The sequence below is a fragment of the Macaca fascicularis genome, chromosome 8 (genome assembly GCF_037993035.2).
Source record: "Macaca fascicularis isolate 582-1 chromosome 8, T2T-MFA8v1.1".
Classification (NCBI taxonomy): domain Eukaryota; kingdom Metazoa; phylum Chordata; class Mammalia; order Primates; family Cercopithecidae; genus Macaca; species Macaca fascicularis.
In genome coordinates this window covers 117,912,372-117,932,203 of record NC_088382.1, presented here as the reverse complement: position 1 = coordinate 117,932,203, position 19,832 = coordinate 117,912,372, and the positions used below count along the sequence as shown (strand labels likewise).

Genomic DNA, 19,832 nt, shown 5'->3' with positions numbered 1-19,832 from the left:
TGTGTCAAACACTGTGCGTAAACCCTGGGGATAGAACTGTAAAGTTAGATTGACTTCATCTTGTTACAGAGCTTGGATCTAGTGAGGGAAACAGGTGGTCTATTACATTCTAGAATGGTAAGTGCTGCAATGGTGGAAATGCAGAATTCTAGGTGAACACAGGACTTGTGTAAACAATCATTTCTTTCTTCTATAGAATCAAATTCAGTAACTCTACTGTATCACTTGGTCAATACCCACCATTTTTTTCTGTAACAACTTTACTTTTAGCATGATTTTACCCTCATTCTACTTAAAAGTATCATGTCCGTCTTTTACAGTCCCTTCTCTTGTGGGAATAGCTGGGTTTTCTGTGCACAGATTTATTAGTGTGGAGTACTTTCTGTACCAACTGCCAAGTGACCTGATGCTCTGTCATTCTTTAAATGTCTTCATACCGGAGGTGATGCTTACAGTAGTTTCTCCTTGGACTCTAAGCAACCTTTTCTAAAATGTCATGAAATACCCACTTTCTAGAAAGGAACATAAAGACCAGGGTCGCCAAGGACTCAGTCAACATTCTGAGCCATTATGTCTGATGATCCTCATTATTTTCCATCAGTATGTGCTCATTTGTGGTCCAATGAGACACAACGTTTTTGGTTTTTTTTTTTTTTTTTAATCCCCGTGACCTCTGTCTCAGAGCACTGGGGAAATGAGCAAGTATCTCAGATTGTGTAATAACCCTTCAGGATAACACTTGATCTAGACCCTAGACCATTTTTGCTAATTACCTCATTTATTTAAAACAAAACAAACTCCCTGCCATTTATTGAATCATTTTCTGTATCAAGCTCTTTTAAAAGGATTATCATAGCAACTGTGCCATTTAGGTATCAGTATCCATATATTTTAGAAATAGAAAATAAGCCTAAGAGATTATGACTTGTCACCCAGTTAGTAAGTGACAGAACTCAGGATGTAAGCCCAGGTATTTGGACTCTTTTACATTATACTCCCTCCCTGCATTAGGAAATCTCAGATTTGTTCAGGTCCTGAGGGCACTGGAACTAAAGCTTGCAATGTCATAGGTGCCTCTTTTCCCCAGTGGTTGGGATATTTCATTAGTATTTCACCTATTTGAATTTAGAACCTGGATTGCAAAATGCAACCTGGGATAGTTGTATATTGACTAAACTGTGATCAATTGCTTAACTTCTGTCATGGGTTTAACAGATAACCTAGCCTCCAGTATATTCCTGGAACTTCTCCTTTATCCCCAGTAGGATACTTACCTGACTCTAACATCTGACTGATGATTATTTCAACATATATATGGGACATCAGCCACCACCTGCCACCTTCCAAATTAAGCTAATTGAATATCAACTCTAATTATACCCAAGCCCAAATCGCCAAGTTCAGTGTAATTTTGATTCATGCCACCTTCCTTTGGGAACCATCTTTCAGCTAGTCTTAGCCCCAGCTGCATTTATCCTGATCTCGCTTCTCTGTTTCCCCCGGTCAGCCTCTGAAAGAATAACACAGCTTTTGCCAAACTTCTTTAGGTTTTAACTGGAAATAAGAAAGGAAATGTATATTTTACTTCAGGCTTTATTTTGTTGCTCTGATTTTTCTTATTTCTTTTAATTTTTAAGTTCCTTCTCCACTTTGTAAAGAAGTCTTTTTTCACATTTCCATTAAATTCACGTCTCTGAAGCTTTACTTCCATTATGTTACACATATGAAATTTCTTGTCTCCTGTTACCTGATGTTCCTAGTCTGATAAACAGATTCTAACTACGAACTTAATATACCTCAGTCAGGCAGGTATATTCCCTACTTTCTTCCAACCCAGCCCATCTCAAAGCCTTTTCTCATTTCATTGCTCTTACCATGAATACCCTCTCTTAATCTCTCTACTGTCATCCACCTATCGTTTAAGGGCCCAGTTTTATCTCCACTCTTCTCTATAATCAGCACACACTAACCTCCCTTTATATAACTTATTGCCTGTGCTACTTCTTAAAATGTACAGCTTCTTAAAACATAAATCGAGCCAAATAATTTTCCAAGCTAAGACTTTTCAGTGGCTTTCGACTGCATTTAAATCTAAATCCATTCTCCATGCCAGTGACTTCAAAACCAGGTATTATCAGGCCCCTGCCTACCTCTTTATTATTGAGCTGGAATTAACTGATTCTTTCATTAAGAAGCAAAATGGAGATAGAGAGTTCCAAGAGAAAGAAGCCAGCCAAAAGGTTTTCAGTAAAATTCCTTTTATTATTTTTATCCAAGTTAATATTGAGTAATAATGAAATTTTACCCACACGGTTCCTCAGGCCTCAGCTGATAGTATTTCTTTTTTAATTTCAGAATTCTGGACAATTGTACTTGCTGTTCTTATCCCTCTTCTCCCCTAACTGAAGACAGGAAGATTAAATAAGATCCATCAGGCCGGGCACAGTGGCTCATGCCTGTAATCCCAGCACTTTGGGAGGCCAAGGCGGGCGGATCGCTTTAGGTCAGGAATTTGAGACCATGCTGGCCAACATGGTGAAACCTCGTCTCTACTAAAAATACAAAAATTAGCTGGGTGTGGAGGCACAAACCTGTAATCCCAGCTACTCAGGGAGGCTGAGACACGAAAATCACTTGAACTCAGGAGGCAGAGGTTGCAGTGAGCTGAGATCACAACACTACACAGCAGTCTGGGTGACAGAGCGAGACTCTGTCTCAAAAAAAAAAAAAAAAAAAACCCAAGATGCATTAGATTGGGCACATTCAGGGTGGTATGTTTGTAGAGAGTAATTTATTATATAGCTTCAAATAGCTAGAAGGAGGATATTGAATGTTCCCCACACAAATAAATGTTTGAGATGATGGATATGCTAATTATCCTCATCTAATTACTATACATTATATGTGCAAAACATTACTACATACCCCATGAATATGTACAATTCTTATTGTTTAATTTTAAAAATAATTTTTTAAATAAAAAAAGATTCATGTATAATTAAGTCTAAGAACATGGTTGCTCATTTCTTCCAATGGTGGGAGTGGAGTACAGCCTTACCCATTCTTTTATGACCCATATGAATGATAGTGTTGACATCCAATGACAATGTTTCTTATTTGGGACTTTGAGAGGTAGGCTTTCACCATCTTCTAACTTGATAGAAACACAAATCAACAGGTATATATATTATACATATACACACACACACACACATATATATATGTGACAGAAAAGGGGATATAAGAATTTTATAGAACAACACATACTTAATTTTTCTTCCTTTACTGTAACTTTTATAAACTACTTGGGATACAGTGGTTGGATCTTGTATTACTTGTATTACTATGTTCTAAGAACAAAAATTAGCTTTTCAATTCCATCACTTCCCAGGTTAAGGAAGAGATGTAATGCAGCAAATATTCAGAAATCTCCATTTGCAAGCAGAACATACCAAGGATCTTTTGCTTGCTTCATCTCGTGTGTCTGGCCACTTACTGTATTTACCCACATTGGCTTCCTCTGTTGCTCAAGAATGTTGAGCTGTTTCTCACCTCAGGTCTTTACACATCTGCCCAGAACATACTTCCTTTCATCTCTTTTCATGGCTATCTCTTCCTTCAAGTGTGTTACCTTCGCAAATCTTGACTACTGCCCAAGGTAAAAGAGGTTTCTTCTTTAATCTCTGTCTTAGCAACTTGATATCTTTTTTTTTTTAACAGAACTTTTTATAACTTTTAAATATTTAATTTATTCATTTATTTACTTTTTCAATTTCTTTCCCATTCAACTGTAGGCTCCATGAAGGCTGATTGTTTTGTTTTATTAACTATTGGATCTCCGAGGCCTAGAGCAGTGCCTGGAAAAAAGACACAATTAATAAGTATTTGCTAAAAGAATACCTCCCATTTCTCAATAGTAAGACAATAGTTATTTTTATGTACCTATGTCTTGATTCCTAAATTACCCAATACTATCTTTAAGGAAAGAGATAGCATCTTAAACCTTTTGATGAGGGGTTATGAAAATTTGCCTCCAATTAAATATCAAGTGATATAGTTTACATATTTATTTATTCATTCATTCATTTTTGTTTTTCAGAACTGCAGTTTTTTTGTTTTTGTTGTTGTTGTTGTTGTTGTTGTTGTTGTTGTTGTTGTTTGAGACAGGGTCTCCATCTGTGGCTAGGCTGGAGTGCAATCTAATCATGGCCCACTGCAGCCATGACCTCCCGGACTCAGGTGATCCTCCCACCTCAGCCTCCTGGCTAACTGGCACTACAGGTGTGCACAACAACACCTGGCTTGTTTTTTTGTATTTATTGTAGAGACAGGATTTCACCACGTTGCCCAGGCTGATCTCGAACTCCTGGACTCAAGCAATCCCAAAGTGCTGAGATTACAGGTGTGAGCCACTGCACCCAGAATGCAGTTCTTTACATACTTTTTAAAACCTGTGTGTCTTTATAATGTTCATCAACATCTTTTGGAAACTCCTTAAAAATTAATTTGTCTGGCAGGGGGAAATGTAGGTGTTTTAGAGTTTGAAACTTGTACAATTTGGTGGCAGGGGTCGGGGCGGCATTTGGAAAGAAAAACGATAATGGATACAAATTAGATACTGGTCCTTGGAAGGGACCTGTGTAAAAGAAGGGAACCTAAAACTGAAGCTTCATTTAGCTCTGCTGTGAGTCAGCCTCCGTCCCCGGGACTGAACTGTTGAGTGCAGCATGTTTCTTCTTGTACTTAAGTTCAGCATTTGTAAGACATAACATTTGAGCCACATTCATCTCACAGATTATTCTGTCTGACACTTAATGCAGTCCCACCCATGCTCCACACTCCCACCATTCCTGTTTACTGCATTCAAAATAAATGCCAACTGGATAACAGTGTGAGAAGCCAACCTCACCATGACAGCTGTTAATACACTGATACTAATCCCATGTTATATTGGCGTTGCTCTAGCTTCATATTGTTCTGAAAATCTCATTCGTCCTCTCTCAAAAATTTTTCTAAAAGTCCCAAGTTTGCTTTTATCTTTTCTCCCTGAACTGTCACTCTATATCAGAAATTGGCATCTATTTTATTGACAAGAGTAACTATATTTTCTGTTTATTTTTTTCTCATAGGACTTAGACTTTTGAGGGTAAGACAAATGCATAGGACAGCCCCTACGTTGTCCATTTGACTTTTTTTTTTTTTAATTTCTGACTTGCTCTATTTGAATACTTAAGGTCGGTTTTAGTTTTACTGTTGAGGCAATAAAGTTAAGAAAAAAATGGGAATATAGTAAATATATCACTAAGAATTAGAGTTTCTCAAATAAAATTTCCTTGCAGCAGCAGAGGGGCAGCCTTCTGCCCTGCTGCTCATATTTTAGGCCAGTGAATTATTGGCTTTCACAGTGAGCTGGAGTTCAGTGGGTCTGGAGACTATCTGCCAGCTGTGAGGCAATGTTTAGGTTAAAAGATTTGTCTCAGAGATTGGGAATGCTGAAACACGGGTAAAGAAAATAAATGTCTTGAGGGACATTAACTTACAGAGAGAATATTTATCCCATATGAATACCTTGCTTGCCTGGAGTAACCCAGATATTTAACCTCTGAGGCAGCAGTTGAAGCAGAGAGTAATGGAAGTGATGACAATGAAAGCGAGAAGGGAGGGGGACAACTGCAGTGGGAGCTTAAGGGATTGTGATTTTTTTTTTTTTTTTAAAGAGGAGTCCCTAGGTAAGAAACCACAGACTGGGTTCTGTTAATCAACATTTAATCAGCACGTACCATGTGCTAGGTACTGTGCTCAACAACAGGAATATAGCAATGAATAGAACAGGGTCCCTGACTTTAAGGAACATACAGTATGGTAGGAATGGGGATGGTACCACCATAAGGAGCATAGTTCTACAGCCAAGAAGCTATATTAACCCTAGAGAACTTGGTTAGTAATATGGTTTGGCTTTGTGTCCCTCCCCCCCAGTTTTATCTCATATTGTAATCCCCACGTGTAGGAGGGAAGGATCTGGGGGAAGGCGATTGGATGATGTGGGCGGTTTCCCCTATGCTGTTCTCGTGATATTGAGTGAGTTATCACAAGAGCTGATGGTTTAAAAGGGGCAGTTTGCCCTTCGCTTATTCTCTCTCTCCTACCACCATGTAAGACGTGTCTTGCTTCCCCTTCACCTTCGGCCATGATTGTAAGTTTCCTGATGCCTCCCCAGCCATGCAAAACTGTGAGTCAATTAAATATCTTTTGTTTATAAATTACCTCAGGTATTTCTTTATAGCAGTGTAGAAATGGACTACTATAGTTAGACTAGAACCCGTGGATTAGCTCACCTAGAAAGCTGCTCATTCAGTGGGAAGGCATTCACTTATCTTCCTAAAATTTTGGAGGATTTATACATATTTTAAGTAGCTGTCTAGAAAAATTTGAACTTTGTTCTTGACTGATTTTCCAATATCTAATAATTTTCTTCCTTGGAGTCAAGGTAGAATCAGAGAGTGCAGAGCCTACACATAGGATAATTACAGGGAAAAAGAAGGAAGAACTATTTTTTATCTATTCACTCAAAAAATATTTATTAACACCAACCGTATGGTAGGCACTAGTTTAAGTTGGAGATACTAGCATGATCAAGACAGAGAAGCACTCTGCCTTCATCGAGTTTATGTTCAAGTTGAAGAAACAGACAATTAATAAACAAATAATATGATTGCAGAGTGTGATGTGTGAATCACACCCAAGTGAATAACGAATAGGGTGATGTTTTACAGTGTAATTGGAAATAGGAAGGCAAGTTAGAATGGAAGGACTATTTTAGATAAAGTGGTCAGGGAGGATTCTTAATAGAGGTGAAACCTCCAGCTTTTATAAGCCACAGCGGAAGCGGAGAGTGGTAAGATCTGAGACTGGAAATTCTGCTCTGATTTTGTTATAAAGCATAGCAGAATGTCATTGAAGAATGTTACACAAGGAGTTGTGATCTTATTTACATTTTTAAAAAGTCATTTATATGGAGACAAAAGTAGAAGTAAGAAAAAAAGCATGCATGGGAATGATAAAGACCAAAATTAGAATGGTAGTCATGTGTATATGGTTGGAGAAAGATGATTGAGATTTGGGGAGGATAAACAGGAAGAATTAATGTATATATAATGTTTCACTTCTTTAAAAAAAAAGTATGTTACCACTTAAGCAAGCTAAGAGGTGGTGATGTTGTACGCAATATTATTCTTTATTGCTTCTTATATTTGAAATGTATTTTAAGGCATGTTCTATTTGTATTTTAAAGGCATGTTTATTGCTAATTCAAGTGTCTAGTACAGCCAGTCAGGGAATGTAAAGGCAAGAGGCCCTCCAATGGGTCTCTGGCACTTGAGACCCATATCCCCTCCAAACTAGGGCAGCTGCTACCCAGCCCTAGTTACCTGTTGCCAAGCAGGAACTCAGACCTTGTGTTGCTAGAGAAATCAGTAATCTGGTATTTTTTTTTTTTTTAATGTGAGATGTCCTAATTTCAAAAGCTGGCAGTTAACTCAAATTAATGAAACAAAGCAAAGCGAAATGCTATGAAGAGCCAAACAAGCAAACAAAGGCAAATGCCTGTGCACTAGATTCAGCCCTCAGGTTACCACCCTGCCACCTCTGCATAATCTCTGTTGGCAAATTTAGGCAAAATGCTGTGAAATCTTTTCTTGTGGAGACTAATATTCAAGTAGAGAAGGTGAAAATATTCCAGGACCCTGCAGAAAGAGTGTACTAGCCAAGACTCCCTGGAGTCTCTGTGGGGAAGAGCTTTGGCTATGCTAAGGGAGATTCTTAGCTTCTTGTATACTTTACAGTCTGCAGATCCATCACTGTGAGAACCTCAAAAAAGAAGCCAGACTTTTCCATTGACTTCAAGGCTGTGTTAGCAAATGCCAGACTCAGCAGGCCCTTTCTATTGTATGTTAAGTTTCCAAACAGCTGAAAATAGTTTGTGCCAAGATCTCTATAAGTGTGACAAACATACAACATTCTATGTGCCCCAGGAGGCCAATTAAAGCTAGGAGACCACAGATGACAATCTCTGAATATAGTCACCACACCTCTCAGGACTGATGGCCATGATGTATTTTTCTAATTCTCTCCTCATCAGAAATGAAGCCTTGGATTGAAGATTATTTATTCATGGCTTTTGGTTTAATTTTTAGCAGAGGTATTTTGGACCTGAAAATCTCCTAAAAAGAAAATATTGCCTGGATGTCAAATGTATACATTTTCTTACCAATATCATTTCATGTGAGTGACTTACATAGCCTCTTCATATAGGTCACCCAGTTCATCAAAGTTTCTTTGAACACAAACTGCAGGCACTTAATAAAACCTCCTTAAAGTGCTGAAAAAAAATCTTTACAGTATGTTAGAAATCATTTGTGAAACCTTTTATAGGAATAAAGCATTCTTAGTTTACCAACTTTCAGACCAAAAAATTAGTCTTTTTTAAAGGAACTTGATCCCATTTCTATGTTGATTGACACATCTCAAATATTTTTCAGTTCTTTGTCAGAATATTCTTGTGTCTTTAGATGTAATATATTGTTATGTACAATTTATAAAATATTGTAATATATTATTACCGAAATGGGGCTTGAACAGTCACAAGGGGATAAAATGAGCAAATGCTCGTGTGGTGTTCTCATGAATACTTGTATAACTCCCAGCTACTATGATACCTTAGAAATGATTGGCATAGGGGGAGCCTTCTTGTGTGCATTATACTAAAGGCAGCAGTGGGTAAAGGAGAAAGAATGGTACTGATGTCAGAATCTTGCCTCGTAGAAAACAAAATAAAAATAAATACAAAACCTGAAAAGAAACCTAAGAAATGATATTTACACTGTGAATGGCATTTTCGTATTTAGCTATTCACAATGTAAAGTAATCAAATTCTTTGAATGTTTAAACTAAATAAGCAAGTTCTCAAATCAAATAATTGCCTTGTTTCCAAATGTGTATGGTTTTCTGTTCAGTTGTTTTACATATAATTTCCACTTACATTTTTATCCATTTAACATTGACTGCCAAGTAATTCTCTTGGCGATCAGCTGTATGTAGAACTTCAAAAATAAGATACTTGGAAGGTATCTTGCATAATATTACATATGTAATTCATTCTAGACAGGAATTATTGTTCAATCTATTTAAAAAAAAAAAACCAAATCTGTATTTATGTAAAGAGACTATGTATAAATGTATAGGATATAGTTAGCAATGAAAACATTTATCTGGATAAATCAGGAAAAATGAACAAACCACCCCCACCCTGCAAAGAAGGCCTACTTACACACATTGAATTTCCTCATATAACTTCATAGACTTGTTCTTTATTTTGTTGTTTAGAAGCCAAAACAAATAATGAATCCTGCCTGCCTTTTGCTACATATTGAAATAACAAAAACTAATAGGTCAGTAATAATTCAGCTCTACAATGTTAATCAAGCTTGATCACAAGGAGCCTTAGTAGGAAACATTCAGTCACCCTGTGGTTTGCCTTGCCAATGCCTTTCTACTCTTCTGCCTTACGAACACCACCACAATTTTGTTTGGGTAGTAATCTCCTAACCCCAGGCCCAGGGAATAAATTCTTACTAGTCTCCATTAGTCATAGGGATCTCATTCTTTATTGGTCTACATGTTTGAATGCAACCCAGTTCAGGAAAATGAGACCTAAGGAGATACTCTACTCCTTGGGGAAAGAAAATCTCTTTTCTTCCTGCCTTCTTCCTTTCCACTCTGAATATTCTCAAGTAATGCTGTAGCCATCTTGTGATCATGGATAGGGCTTGGGAGCACAGGAAGCAAAATAATTCCAGAAACATTTATTAACAAACACTTTGACATCGTTGAGCCTCTGAGGGAGCTGCCTATCTCCAGATTTCTTGTGAAGTGAGAGAACAAAGTTCTGTATGTTTGGATCACACGAATTTGGCCTGCCACTTGCAGCTAAAAACATCTTAGTAAATACATTCATCATGAAACAATTATGCTAAAAAGAAGCCAGAAACAATAAATAACAAATGTTGATTGAGTCATCATGAGGTATACACTATCATTGTCTTCATTTATCAGCAATGATGCCAAGGTATATAGAAAGGTTAGCATTATTGCTATCATGCTGCTGTGATCACCCAGATTTGGGGGCTCCATTGTTACATAACTTTTTGGCATGATATATTTGGTAGAAGAGTGCCTTGTATTCAGTAGCATTAAATCTTAGCAAAGCACAGGTACAGAGAACCTTTTACACATCCACCTTGTAAGTAAAATAGCTATCGATTTAACATAAACTCATATATTATTTTAAATACGATTTCAAGAGAAGGCTGACAAACAGGCTGACAAACTGCCTCCACCAGTATTTAATCAATAGATTTTCATTTTGCTTATGAATAGAAACCAGAAAGCAAGGAAAAGTTGGCTTTTTCAACACCAATCATGTAAACAGAAATCACTGCCAATTGTGAGGGTAGTGGGGGAGTAACTGCATACTTGGGAAATAGAAATATGGTACCCAAACTGATTTCCTATGTGCTTCCAATGGGTTGTTACAGGAAAACCAAATATTAAAGACATGATACAGAGTCACATAATAGCCATTTATTCGTGCATAGACTTTTGAATGCACAAGCCAATATATCTCTAATATGAACATATAACATAAACTGTAATTGTCTCTTATCTCTGTAATGGTTCTCTAGTGGTTCAATTCCTAAGTCCAATTTCTTTTGGCCTTCACCAGAGTATTTGCTTTTAAATGGCATTAAATTTCTGCCTCATTTGTGTTTAGACCCGTATTTCCATCAGTACTTTGATAATAAGATGATATATTTACAGACTAGCTTTTATTTCACTTTAGCTTAAAGATTTCCTCTTTATAGACTGGGATTATTGAAATAATTAGCTTTCTTATTAAACTATAATGGAAAACGAAAGAACGGAGATGGAAGGGAATGTAGAATGTCTCCTCATAAAAATATTGATAAAACAATCCTGCTGGAGGGTAACCTCTTTTAGGATGCACATTAATTTTTGGCAAATTTTAAAAATGTTCTGGGTTTAGATTACCCAAATAACACTCATGAATGTCTTGAAATGACAGCTGCAATAATACTAGGAATGTAGAAAGTTTTTAAGTTGATTTGTCTATTCAGAAAGAGTATGGGCAAAATTTAAATTAGGTCGGATTTGTCCTGTCTCCACCCCACTAAGGTTTGTGTTTGTTTGTAGTACAGCAGAAAGCCTATTCTCACTATGATCCTTTGGGCAAATTTCTTAGCATATCCAAGTCTGCTTCTCTTATTAAAAATAAAAAGGGATTCCATAGTCTCAGAGATTTTGTGACAATTACATGAGCTAATGCTTGTGAAAAGTTGTATAAAACATTAAAATTTCTAAACATTTACATTTCTTACCCCCATGCCATGAAAACTTACTCATTATGTGTCATTGTTTAGAGAAGCACTTATGGCTAGCTGTCATCTCTTCTAACTATTCGTGCTTTAAATTATTTTAACTAAAGGAAAGAACCATTAATGATGTTAATCTTGAGAAGTCCAAATTTGCCAGCCTTGTATGGTAAGCAAACAGATATATTAACTTCTTGTTCTGTATACACTGGGAAATTAATTTAGAGTCCTCTACAATTTCCCAGGTATTCCTTAGGATGGTGGGGGCCTCGGAGAGGCTTCAGCATCCAGTCATCTTTCACTCCCAGTCCCAATCCCTATTTACTGCCTTGCCTCTGTGACCTTTCTTTGTCTGTATCCTTAACCCCCTGTTAATTTCCCAAAGCTCCACTAACAAAAGACTGTTGGGTGAGTAGCCAACTTTTTATTAAACAAAACATTTGGGGAGGGAAATATGCCCAACATAGATGCAAAAAAAGTAAAATTAATCACTAGAAGATTGTTTTAAACTGAGCTGTCTTTCCATCTTTGGGTATTTCTCACTGTGTTTTCTTCTTCTATTACATTCCTCTCCTCCCTGTCCAAGACCTCTAAACCCCCAGTTTGTGCCCCCATGCCCAATCAATTGAAAGTTCCCATAATATATTATGCAGAGCAACTTTTCAGTTTTCCCCAGCTCAATTTTCTCTCTCCAGACTATGCCTCAGGACCTTGCATAACTTAAAAATCTTGATGTCCACTAAGATATTTTCCTAAATGGAAGAACAGGGCAGAGAACTAAGCAAATGCATTGGTATTAGAGTTTGTCTTTAAAATGTCTTGAAGCACTATGCCAGATGCTTCTGTGCATTGTTTTATTTAACTTTCACAACTCTGTTACATGGGTTCTGTTATCCAAATTCTGTAGATGAGAAATCTGAGGCCAACTTTATATCTGTCCACTTGTTTTCGTTCTTTTAATATTTTGTTAAAGAGAAAGAATTTCATATAAACTAGATTTAAATAGTATTCTTATCTAAAAGAAGTAAACTGAGAGCCAATCAAAACCAGAAATAATGGGCTCCACTGATAGAAAATAATTGGAATAAAGTTTTATGTGTTTGGGGTGTGTGTGTGTGTGTGTGTAGCTCTCTCCCCTTCATTGATTTCATAGGAATATTGTAATTAGTCTTTACCATATTTATCCACTGATTATATACTTGATCTTATTGGTTATTCTGCTTTTTAAACTTATTGATAATAGTCTTCAGTCAATTATTGTCACAGCTTTGGAAGAAATTGACTTCTCTACTTTTATATCTAAGAGGAATTCATGAGTCCTTGTCAAATATGCACAATTAGTTTACAATAGTCCCAATGTTGTTGCTTCTTTTTTTTTCTTTTTGGCATTCTCAAATTATTTGGGGTTTTTGTTTATTATTTTTTAAATATTTGGGAAAATTCAACATGATTTTGTGGCATAAAGACAAATAATTTGGAATGTTATGTTCTGATCTTGTTACTCTCTCAAAATTTCTAAGAGATCTTGGGCAATTTTTAAAATTTTTCTAATTCTCTGAAACTTCGCTTTAAATGGAAAATAATGCCTAGCTCACAAGAATACAGAATGCATTAAGGATGAGATAGTTATAAAGGGATCTTTAAGAGATTTTATAAGATATAAAATTAAAAGACATTTATATGTTATAATAGTATGGGTTCTAATTATGAATTACTATATGAAAATGGTTTTAATTGAGCTCAACATAAGAGGTCTTTACACTCCAAATAGTCTTAGTGATAAGAAAATGTTAGTAATCAAAAGAAAATCTTTTTGTTCTTATTTTTATCAGGTGTTCATACACATAACGAGCTAAATTATTCTACCAAAACCACAGAAACTATTATGAAAAATAATACTGTTAGAAAATATTTTTTTACTTTCAGATTTCTAAAAACATATGGTTGTGATGCTACCTTACTTTTTTTAGCAGTAGACATCATCTACCAACTTCCTACTAGAACTTAGCATGTGGGTCTCTTTCCTCTCCCTGTCCTATCATGCATACATTTGTTTCCCATCCCTTATCCTTCCACTACTGTTGAGGCACAATTTTAGTTAGATCATTGTTCAGTGTTCATATCAGGACTTTTTAAAGGCTCTTCAAACTTGTGCCATTGAAATGACTTTGCTTTCTTTACTTTTATTTTTTACCCTATGCCTGGAGTTAATAATTGCCTCATTTTTTCTTTATTTTAATTTTTTTAAATGATTTTTAGTGATGCAAATTCATTTCTATTACCTTGATCTATAATTATGATTGATTTATTGAAATAAATTAAACCCATTGTTTGGGATATTTAGAAAAGCAATTCAAATTAATAATTTCATTTTGCTTTTCCAAAGGACCGAAACAGTTAGTGTCAGCTGCAGTGTGCACTTGTAAGAAGTGAACAGTGCCTATATTTTTGCATATATTTGCTATGGCTTTTGGGTTTTTTTTTCTTTTTCTTTTTCTTTTTTTATTATACCTTAAGTTCTAGGGTACATGTGCATAACGTGCAGGTTTGTTACATATGTATACTTGTGCCATGTTGGTGTGCTGCACCCATCAACTCGTCAGCACCCATCAACTTGTCATTTACATCAGGTATAACTCCCAATGCAATCCCTCCCCCCCACCCTCCCCGTGATAGGCCCCAGTGTGTGATGTTCCCCTTCCCGAGTCCAAGTGATCTCATTGTTCAGTTCCCACCTATGAGTGAGAACATGCGGTGTTTGGTTTTCTGTTCTTGCGATAGTTTGCTGAGAATGATGGTTTCCAGCTGCATCCATGTCCCTACAAAGGACACAAACGCATCCTTTTTTATGGCTGCATAGTATTCCATGGTGTATATGTGCCACATTTTCTTAATCCAGTCTGTCACTGATGGACATTTGGGTTGATTCCAAGTCTTTGCTATTGTGAATAGTGCCGCAATAAACATACGTGTGCATGTGTCTTTATAGCAGCATGATTTATAATCCTTTGGGTATATACCCAGTAATGGGATGGCTGGGTCATATGGTACTTCTAGCTCTAGATCCTTGAGGAATCGCCATACTGTTTTCCTGTATTTTATTTTTTTTAATATACTTACCATGAATTCCAATTCAGCTCGTCACCTCTCTGCCACTTGCTTGAATCTCCCCTTAAAAGTTTAGATATATTGGGCCAGGCACAGTTGCTGACACTTGTAATCCTAGCACTTTGGGAGGCTGAGGTAGAAGGATCGCTTGAGGTCAGGAGTTTGAGACTGGCCTGGCCAAAATAGGGAGACCTCATCTGTATAAAAAATATAAAAATTAAGTGGGAGTGGCAGCACATGCCTGTGGTCCTGTCTACTTGCAAGGCTGAAACAAGAGGATTGCTTGAGCCTAAGAGTTTGAAGCTGCAGGGAGCCATGATTGTGCCACAGTACTCCAGCCTGGGCAACAAAGACCCTTTCTCTGAAAAAAAGAAAAAAAAAATGAAGAAAGTTTAGACAAATCAGGTAGTCTTTTAATTCCATCTCTTGGAAAAATCATTCTTACAGCATTCTGACCTATTTTCATCTGAACTGTTTACACCCTGGGGACTGATTTTCTTTCCCTTGCAAGAGAGACGGGGTTTCACCATGTTGGCCAGGCTGGTCTTGAACTCCTGACCACAAGTGATCCACTTGCCTCAGCCTCCCAACGTGCTGGGATTGCAGGCGTGAGCCACTGTGCCCAGCTGAAATTATTAAATTTTAAGTTATTACTCAACCAGCAAGGCTAGTCCCTCAAATTAAATAAGGTATGTAAGTAACTAGGATAGATATCTATCATCCTTATATATATATATATTATTGTAAATTTTATCCACTATTCTTTTTTGAGATTCAGAAACCCTTATGACATCAAACACAGTTCCAGTTACTGATGGTAAAATTATTCCTTGTCATATAATGTCATAAATCTGTAACTATTTTGGAGTAGAGTATCAGAGTACCAAGGGTTATGGCTGCTTTGTCAACTTAAAAAATTGAAAATCACTGTTTTGTAGGCTGTTTCTGTTTTCAATTTTTTAAAACTTGGCACTCAACTGTAACCCAGTATCTGCAGCAAACATAACGGCCTGTGGCACCATCTCAGCCTACATCTTTGCTTATCTTACCTTATCTTTACTTTTCAACACTCAAAGCATAGACTGTAACATTATCCTTTCTCACCTGTCTGCTTTCTCTTTTATGCTCCTGGTCCTTATGAAAAGCTTCGACTAATAATTGACTACAAGATCCCCTAAACCTCGATCTAGATCATTCAATAGTTTCACCAAATTTAGTCATTTTTCAGTTTTATTAAGTTACTTAGAATAGCAGCCTCATGGAAAAAAGTAAATCTTCAATAGAAATCCAAATAAAATAGTAAATATATACAGATCATCACCCAGGCACAATGGCTTATGCCTGTAATCCCAGCACTTTGGGAGGCCAAGGCAGAAGGATCACTTGAGCCCAGGAGTTGGAGACCAGTCTGGACAACATGGCAAAACCCTGTCTCTACAAAAATATGTAAAAATTAGCCAGATACACTAATGTTCCTAATTTTTGTAGCTCTGTCTCTGCAAAAAATACAAAAAAAAAAAAGGTGGGAATATGCAATTTCACAATGAGTGTAAATAAGAACTACTTGTGTTCACCAGGAAACACAGTAGAATTAACTTGTGTAGAACTCCCTGTTCTTCAGTCATAACTTTGACTTCATTTAGCCTCTAACATCTTCTCACCTCTTTCTGCTCGTGCTCCAAGTCCAAGTGTTCAATGTATAGGAAAAGGGCTATGACACACATAAGCACATCAGAGGGGTTACTTTTTATCCCATGCAAATAAATATTCACAGCTCAAATCTAGGTGTCATTAGGTACTTTTACCTTCACCTCACATCCCTGTTAGAAAAGAAGGTCAATGGTGTAAATAATCAGTTTCTGGGCATTACTCCTTTTCATGTTCTGTCCCTATACCTGCCCCACAGCATGTCAACTAAGGAAACTAAGTTGATGTTTTAGGTGTGGTGAAACTCAGTCATCAGTTTCACACTTTGATATTTAAAGGATTTAGAACATCTGGAAGTCTGTTGATGTCTTCAACTTTAAGCTCCTAAAAGTTACCAACCTCATCACTGACCCTTCAGCTTCTGGAACAGTAGCAAAGAAAATAGAAGTGAATACACAGCAACCTGTCTGGCAAAGCTGCTGTTCTATAAACATGATTTAATACCAGATAAAAAAATAAAACACCTTGGACTGGAAAGGTGTATGTTTTTTCACTTTAAACTGATTATAGCAACTGGGCTTTCTGTCTCTGAGAATCAGTAAATTGGTAAAAACTTGTCAAATGCTATCATTTACTGCATGCTATTTTTAGAATGCATTTGTGAAGGAGAATTTGCCCTTTCCATATGGTTTAAGTTATTGGCAAAATAAAGCTAAACAAGTGCATTTTGAAAGCATGGTGCGAATGCCAGTTATTTATAGCTGTCCACAGCTATCAATTTTTACTTTAAAATTATTAGACCAATTATGGGGCAGGGAGCATGTGCTGAGCTTGAAAATATAACCAAGAGCGATTTATACAATGAAAATGATATACAAAAGGTGCTTTCCTGGGCAAAAGAGTTATTCTTAGCATTTTAGTTTATCCAAGACTCATAATATAATTTTGTCCTTGGAGAAATTCCCCATTTCTTTTTTAGTATTCTGATATTTTTCCTATTTGGAAAATGCAATTAGACAAGATAATGAAATAAAAGATATGAAAATCATAAACAGGAGCCAGTATTGGCAAGTGGTGTGGTTGTTTACTTAGAAGACCCAAGAAAGCAAATTAAAACAATGGGAAACAATTAGAATTCAGTAATCCTACTAGTTTAAAAAATAAACAAAGCAATAACTTTTCTATACACAATAAAAAATTGGCTTAAAATTATACAAGAAAAAAGATTCAATTCACAATAAAAATGAACAATCAAAAATCTGGGAATAAATATTATTTTGAGATGGGGTTTTGCTCTTGTTGCCCAGGCTGGAGTGCAGTGGCTCAGTCTTGGCTCACTGCAACCTCTGCTTCCTGGGTTCAAGCCATTCTCCTGCCTCAGCCTCCCTAGTAGCTGGGATTACAGGCGTGCACCACTGCACCTGGCTAATTTTATATTTTTGGTAGAGATGGGGTTTTACCATGTTGGTCACGCTGGTCTCAAACTCCTGACCTCAGGTGATCCGCCTGCCTTGACCTCCCAAAGTGCTGGGATTACAGGCATCAGCCACTGTGCCCGGCCAGGAATAAACATTTTTTAAAAGTAAAGACAGGCCGGGCGCGGTGGCTCAAGCCTGTAATCCCAGCACTTTGGGAGGCCGAGGCGGGCGGATCACAAGGTCAGGAGATCGAGACCACAGTGAAACCCCGTCTCTACTAAAAATACAAAAAATTAGCCGGGCGCGGTGGCGGGCGCCTGTAGTCCCAGCTACTCGGAAGCTGAGGCAGGAGAATGGCGGGAACCCGGGAGGCGGAGCTTGCAGTGAGCCGAGATCGCGCCACTGCACTCCAGCCTGGGCAACAGCATGAGACTCCGTCTCAAAAAAAAAAAAAAAAAAAGTAAAGACAACATAAAATTCCACTGAAGATGCCATTATAGTGGAAGACAACATTATTTTTCTAGAGAGACTCAACTTTTTAATGATATTATTTTTAATCTATGAGTTCACTCTGATCCCAAATAGAAAACTAATTTTGTGCTTTTACCAAGGACCCACAACATGGGCCACATTTGCACCAAAACCATGAGAAAGGTGGCCTGGGTCATTACAGAAAAGTACTACACGTGCCTGGGCAATGACTTCCACACCAACAAGCATGTGTGCGAGGAAATTGCCATTATCCCCTGCAAGAATCTCCGGAACAAGATAGTGGGCTGTGTAATCCATCTGATGAAGTGGATTCAGAGGGTCCCAGTGTGAGGTACCTCCATCAAGTTGCAGGAGGAGGAGAGAGAAAAGAGAGACAATTATGTTCTTGAGGTCTCAGCCCCCTGGATCAGGAGATCATTCAAGTAGATCCTGGCACTACGAAAATACAGAAACTTTTGGACTTTGGCAGTCTGTACAACCTGCACGTCACTCCGCCTACAGTTAGGATGAATCTTAAAACCCCTCGGGGAGGTGTTTGAATCTTTCTGCAATGCTGTAATATTTTCAGTAAACCTGGGACAACAACAGCAAAAAAAGAAAAAAACTAATTTTATGAAATGTGAAAAAAATTAAAAGTTTACATGACAGATGATTGAATGCATTAGATTATTGAGGAAAATTTTAAAGGAAAGAATAATAAAGTGGAAAATCCTGTAAATACTAAAATATATCATAAAGTTATAGTAACTAAAATAGTGTGATACCAGAATAAGAATAAAAGATCAATAGAAAATATCAAAAAATCTAACAATGGATGTAAATATATTTAAGTATTTAGTATACTCTGTGGAGGAAAACCTGATTAGTCAATAAATAGTGTTGGGACAACTGGCTAGCCATTTGGAAAATAATTAAGTGAGATTTCTACCTCACTCATTATACTAAAATAAATTCCAGATGGATAAATAAATTTAAACTAAAACCATAGAAGTAGCTTTTAAAAAAAAAGAACTAAGAAGACTGTTTTTAATAAACTTTTTAAAAAGTGATATAAGATCTAGAATTCAGAAGAGAAAGGCAGATAATTTTGACTACATAGAAAAGAAAGTTTTCTGTGTATTTAAAACACCAATAAACCTGAAAAAAATGAGGCTGACAAACTAAAAAAATAGTTAAAGGGCTAATGTCCTTAATAAATGTTTTTAAAACTCATAAAGATTCATTTTTTAAAAACTAATGAAAACTCAGTAGCAGAATGGACAAAGTACTGAACTCAAAGTAGCTGGGCTAAAAATAAAAAAAAGGCCAACTAACATATAAACCTATAAAGAGTCACTCAACCCCACTCATAATTTTACGAATGCAAAATAAAAGAAAGCAGTATACAATTCCATTAACACATAATAAGCAAAGATTGACATTTGATAAAATTAAGTATTAGAATATACACATATAGACAAAGATGAAAAATGATATTGTTTTTGAAGGTTTTTAAGTGGAAGAATAAATTTGTGCACTTTGTTTGAAGGGCGATTTGACATTATTTATGCATTAAATATAAATTTATATTAAACTAATAATTGTACTTTAGCAGTTTAAGCAGTAGATGTACTCACAAATGCTCAAAGATATATGGACAAGCAGAGTGTAAAGTCAGCCATTAGGCAAAGTTATAAGCCATACTGGTTATTAAAACACAGAAATACTTCTGAGCCAATTG

General features: G+C 36.6%; 1 protein-coding gene and 1 pseudogene across 2 annotated transcripts in view; both read left to right on the top strand.

Annotated features, from left to right (window-relative positions):
- EIF3E (eukaryotic translation initiation factor 3 subunit E) overlaps nucleotides 1-19,832 on the top strand; it is a 245,498-nt gene that overhangs the window by 41,052 nt on the left and 184,614 nt on the right. The window lies entirely within an intron of this gene.
- Nucleotides 18,124-18,777, top strand: LOC141407453 (small ribosomal subunit protein eS17 pseudogene; annotated as a pseudogene).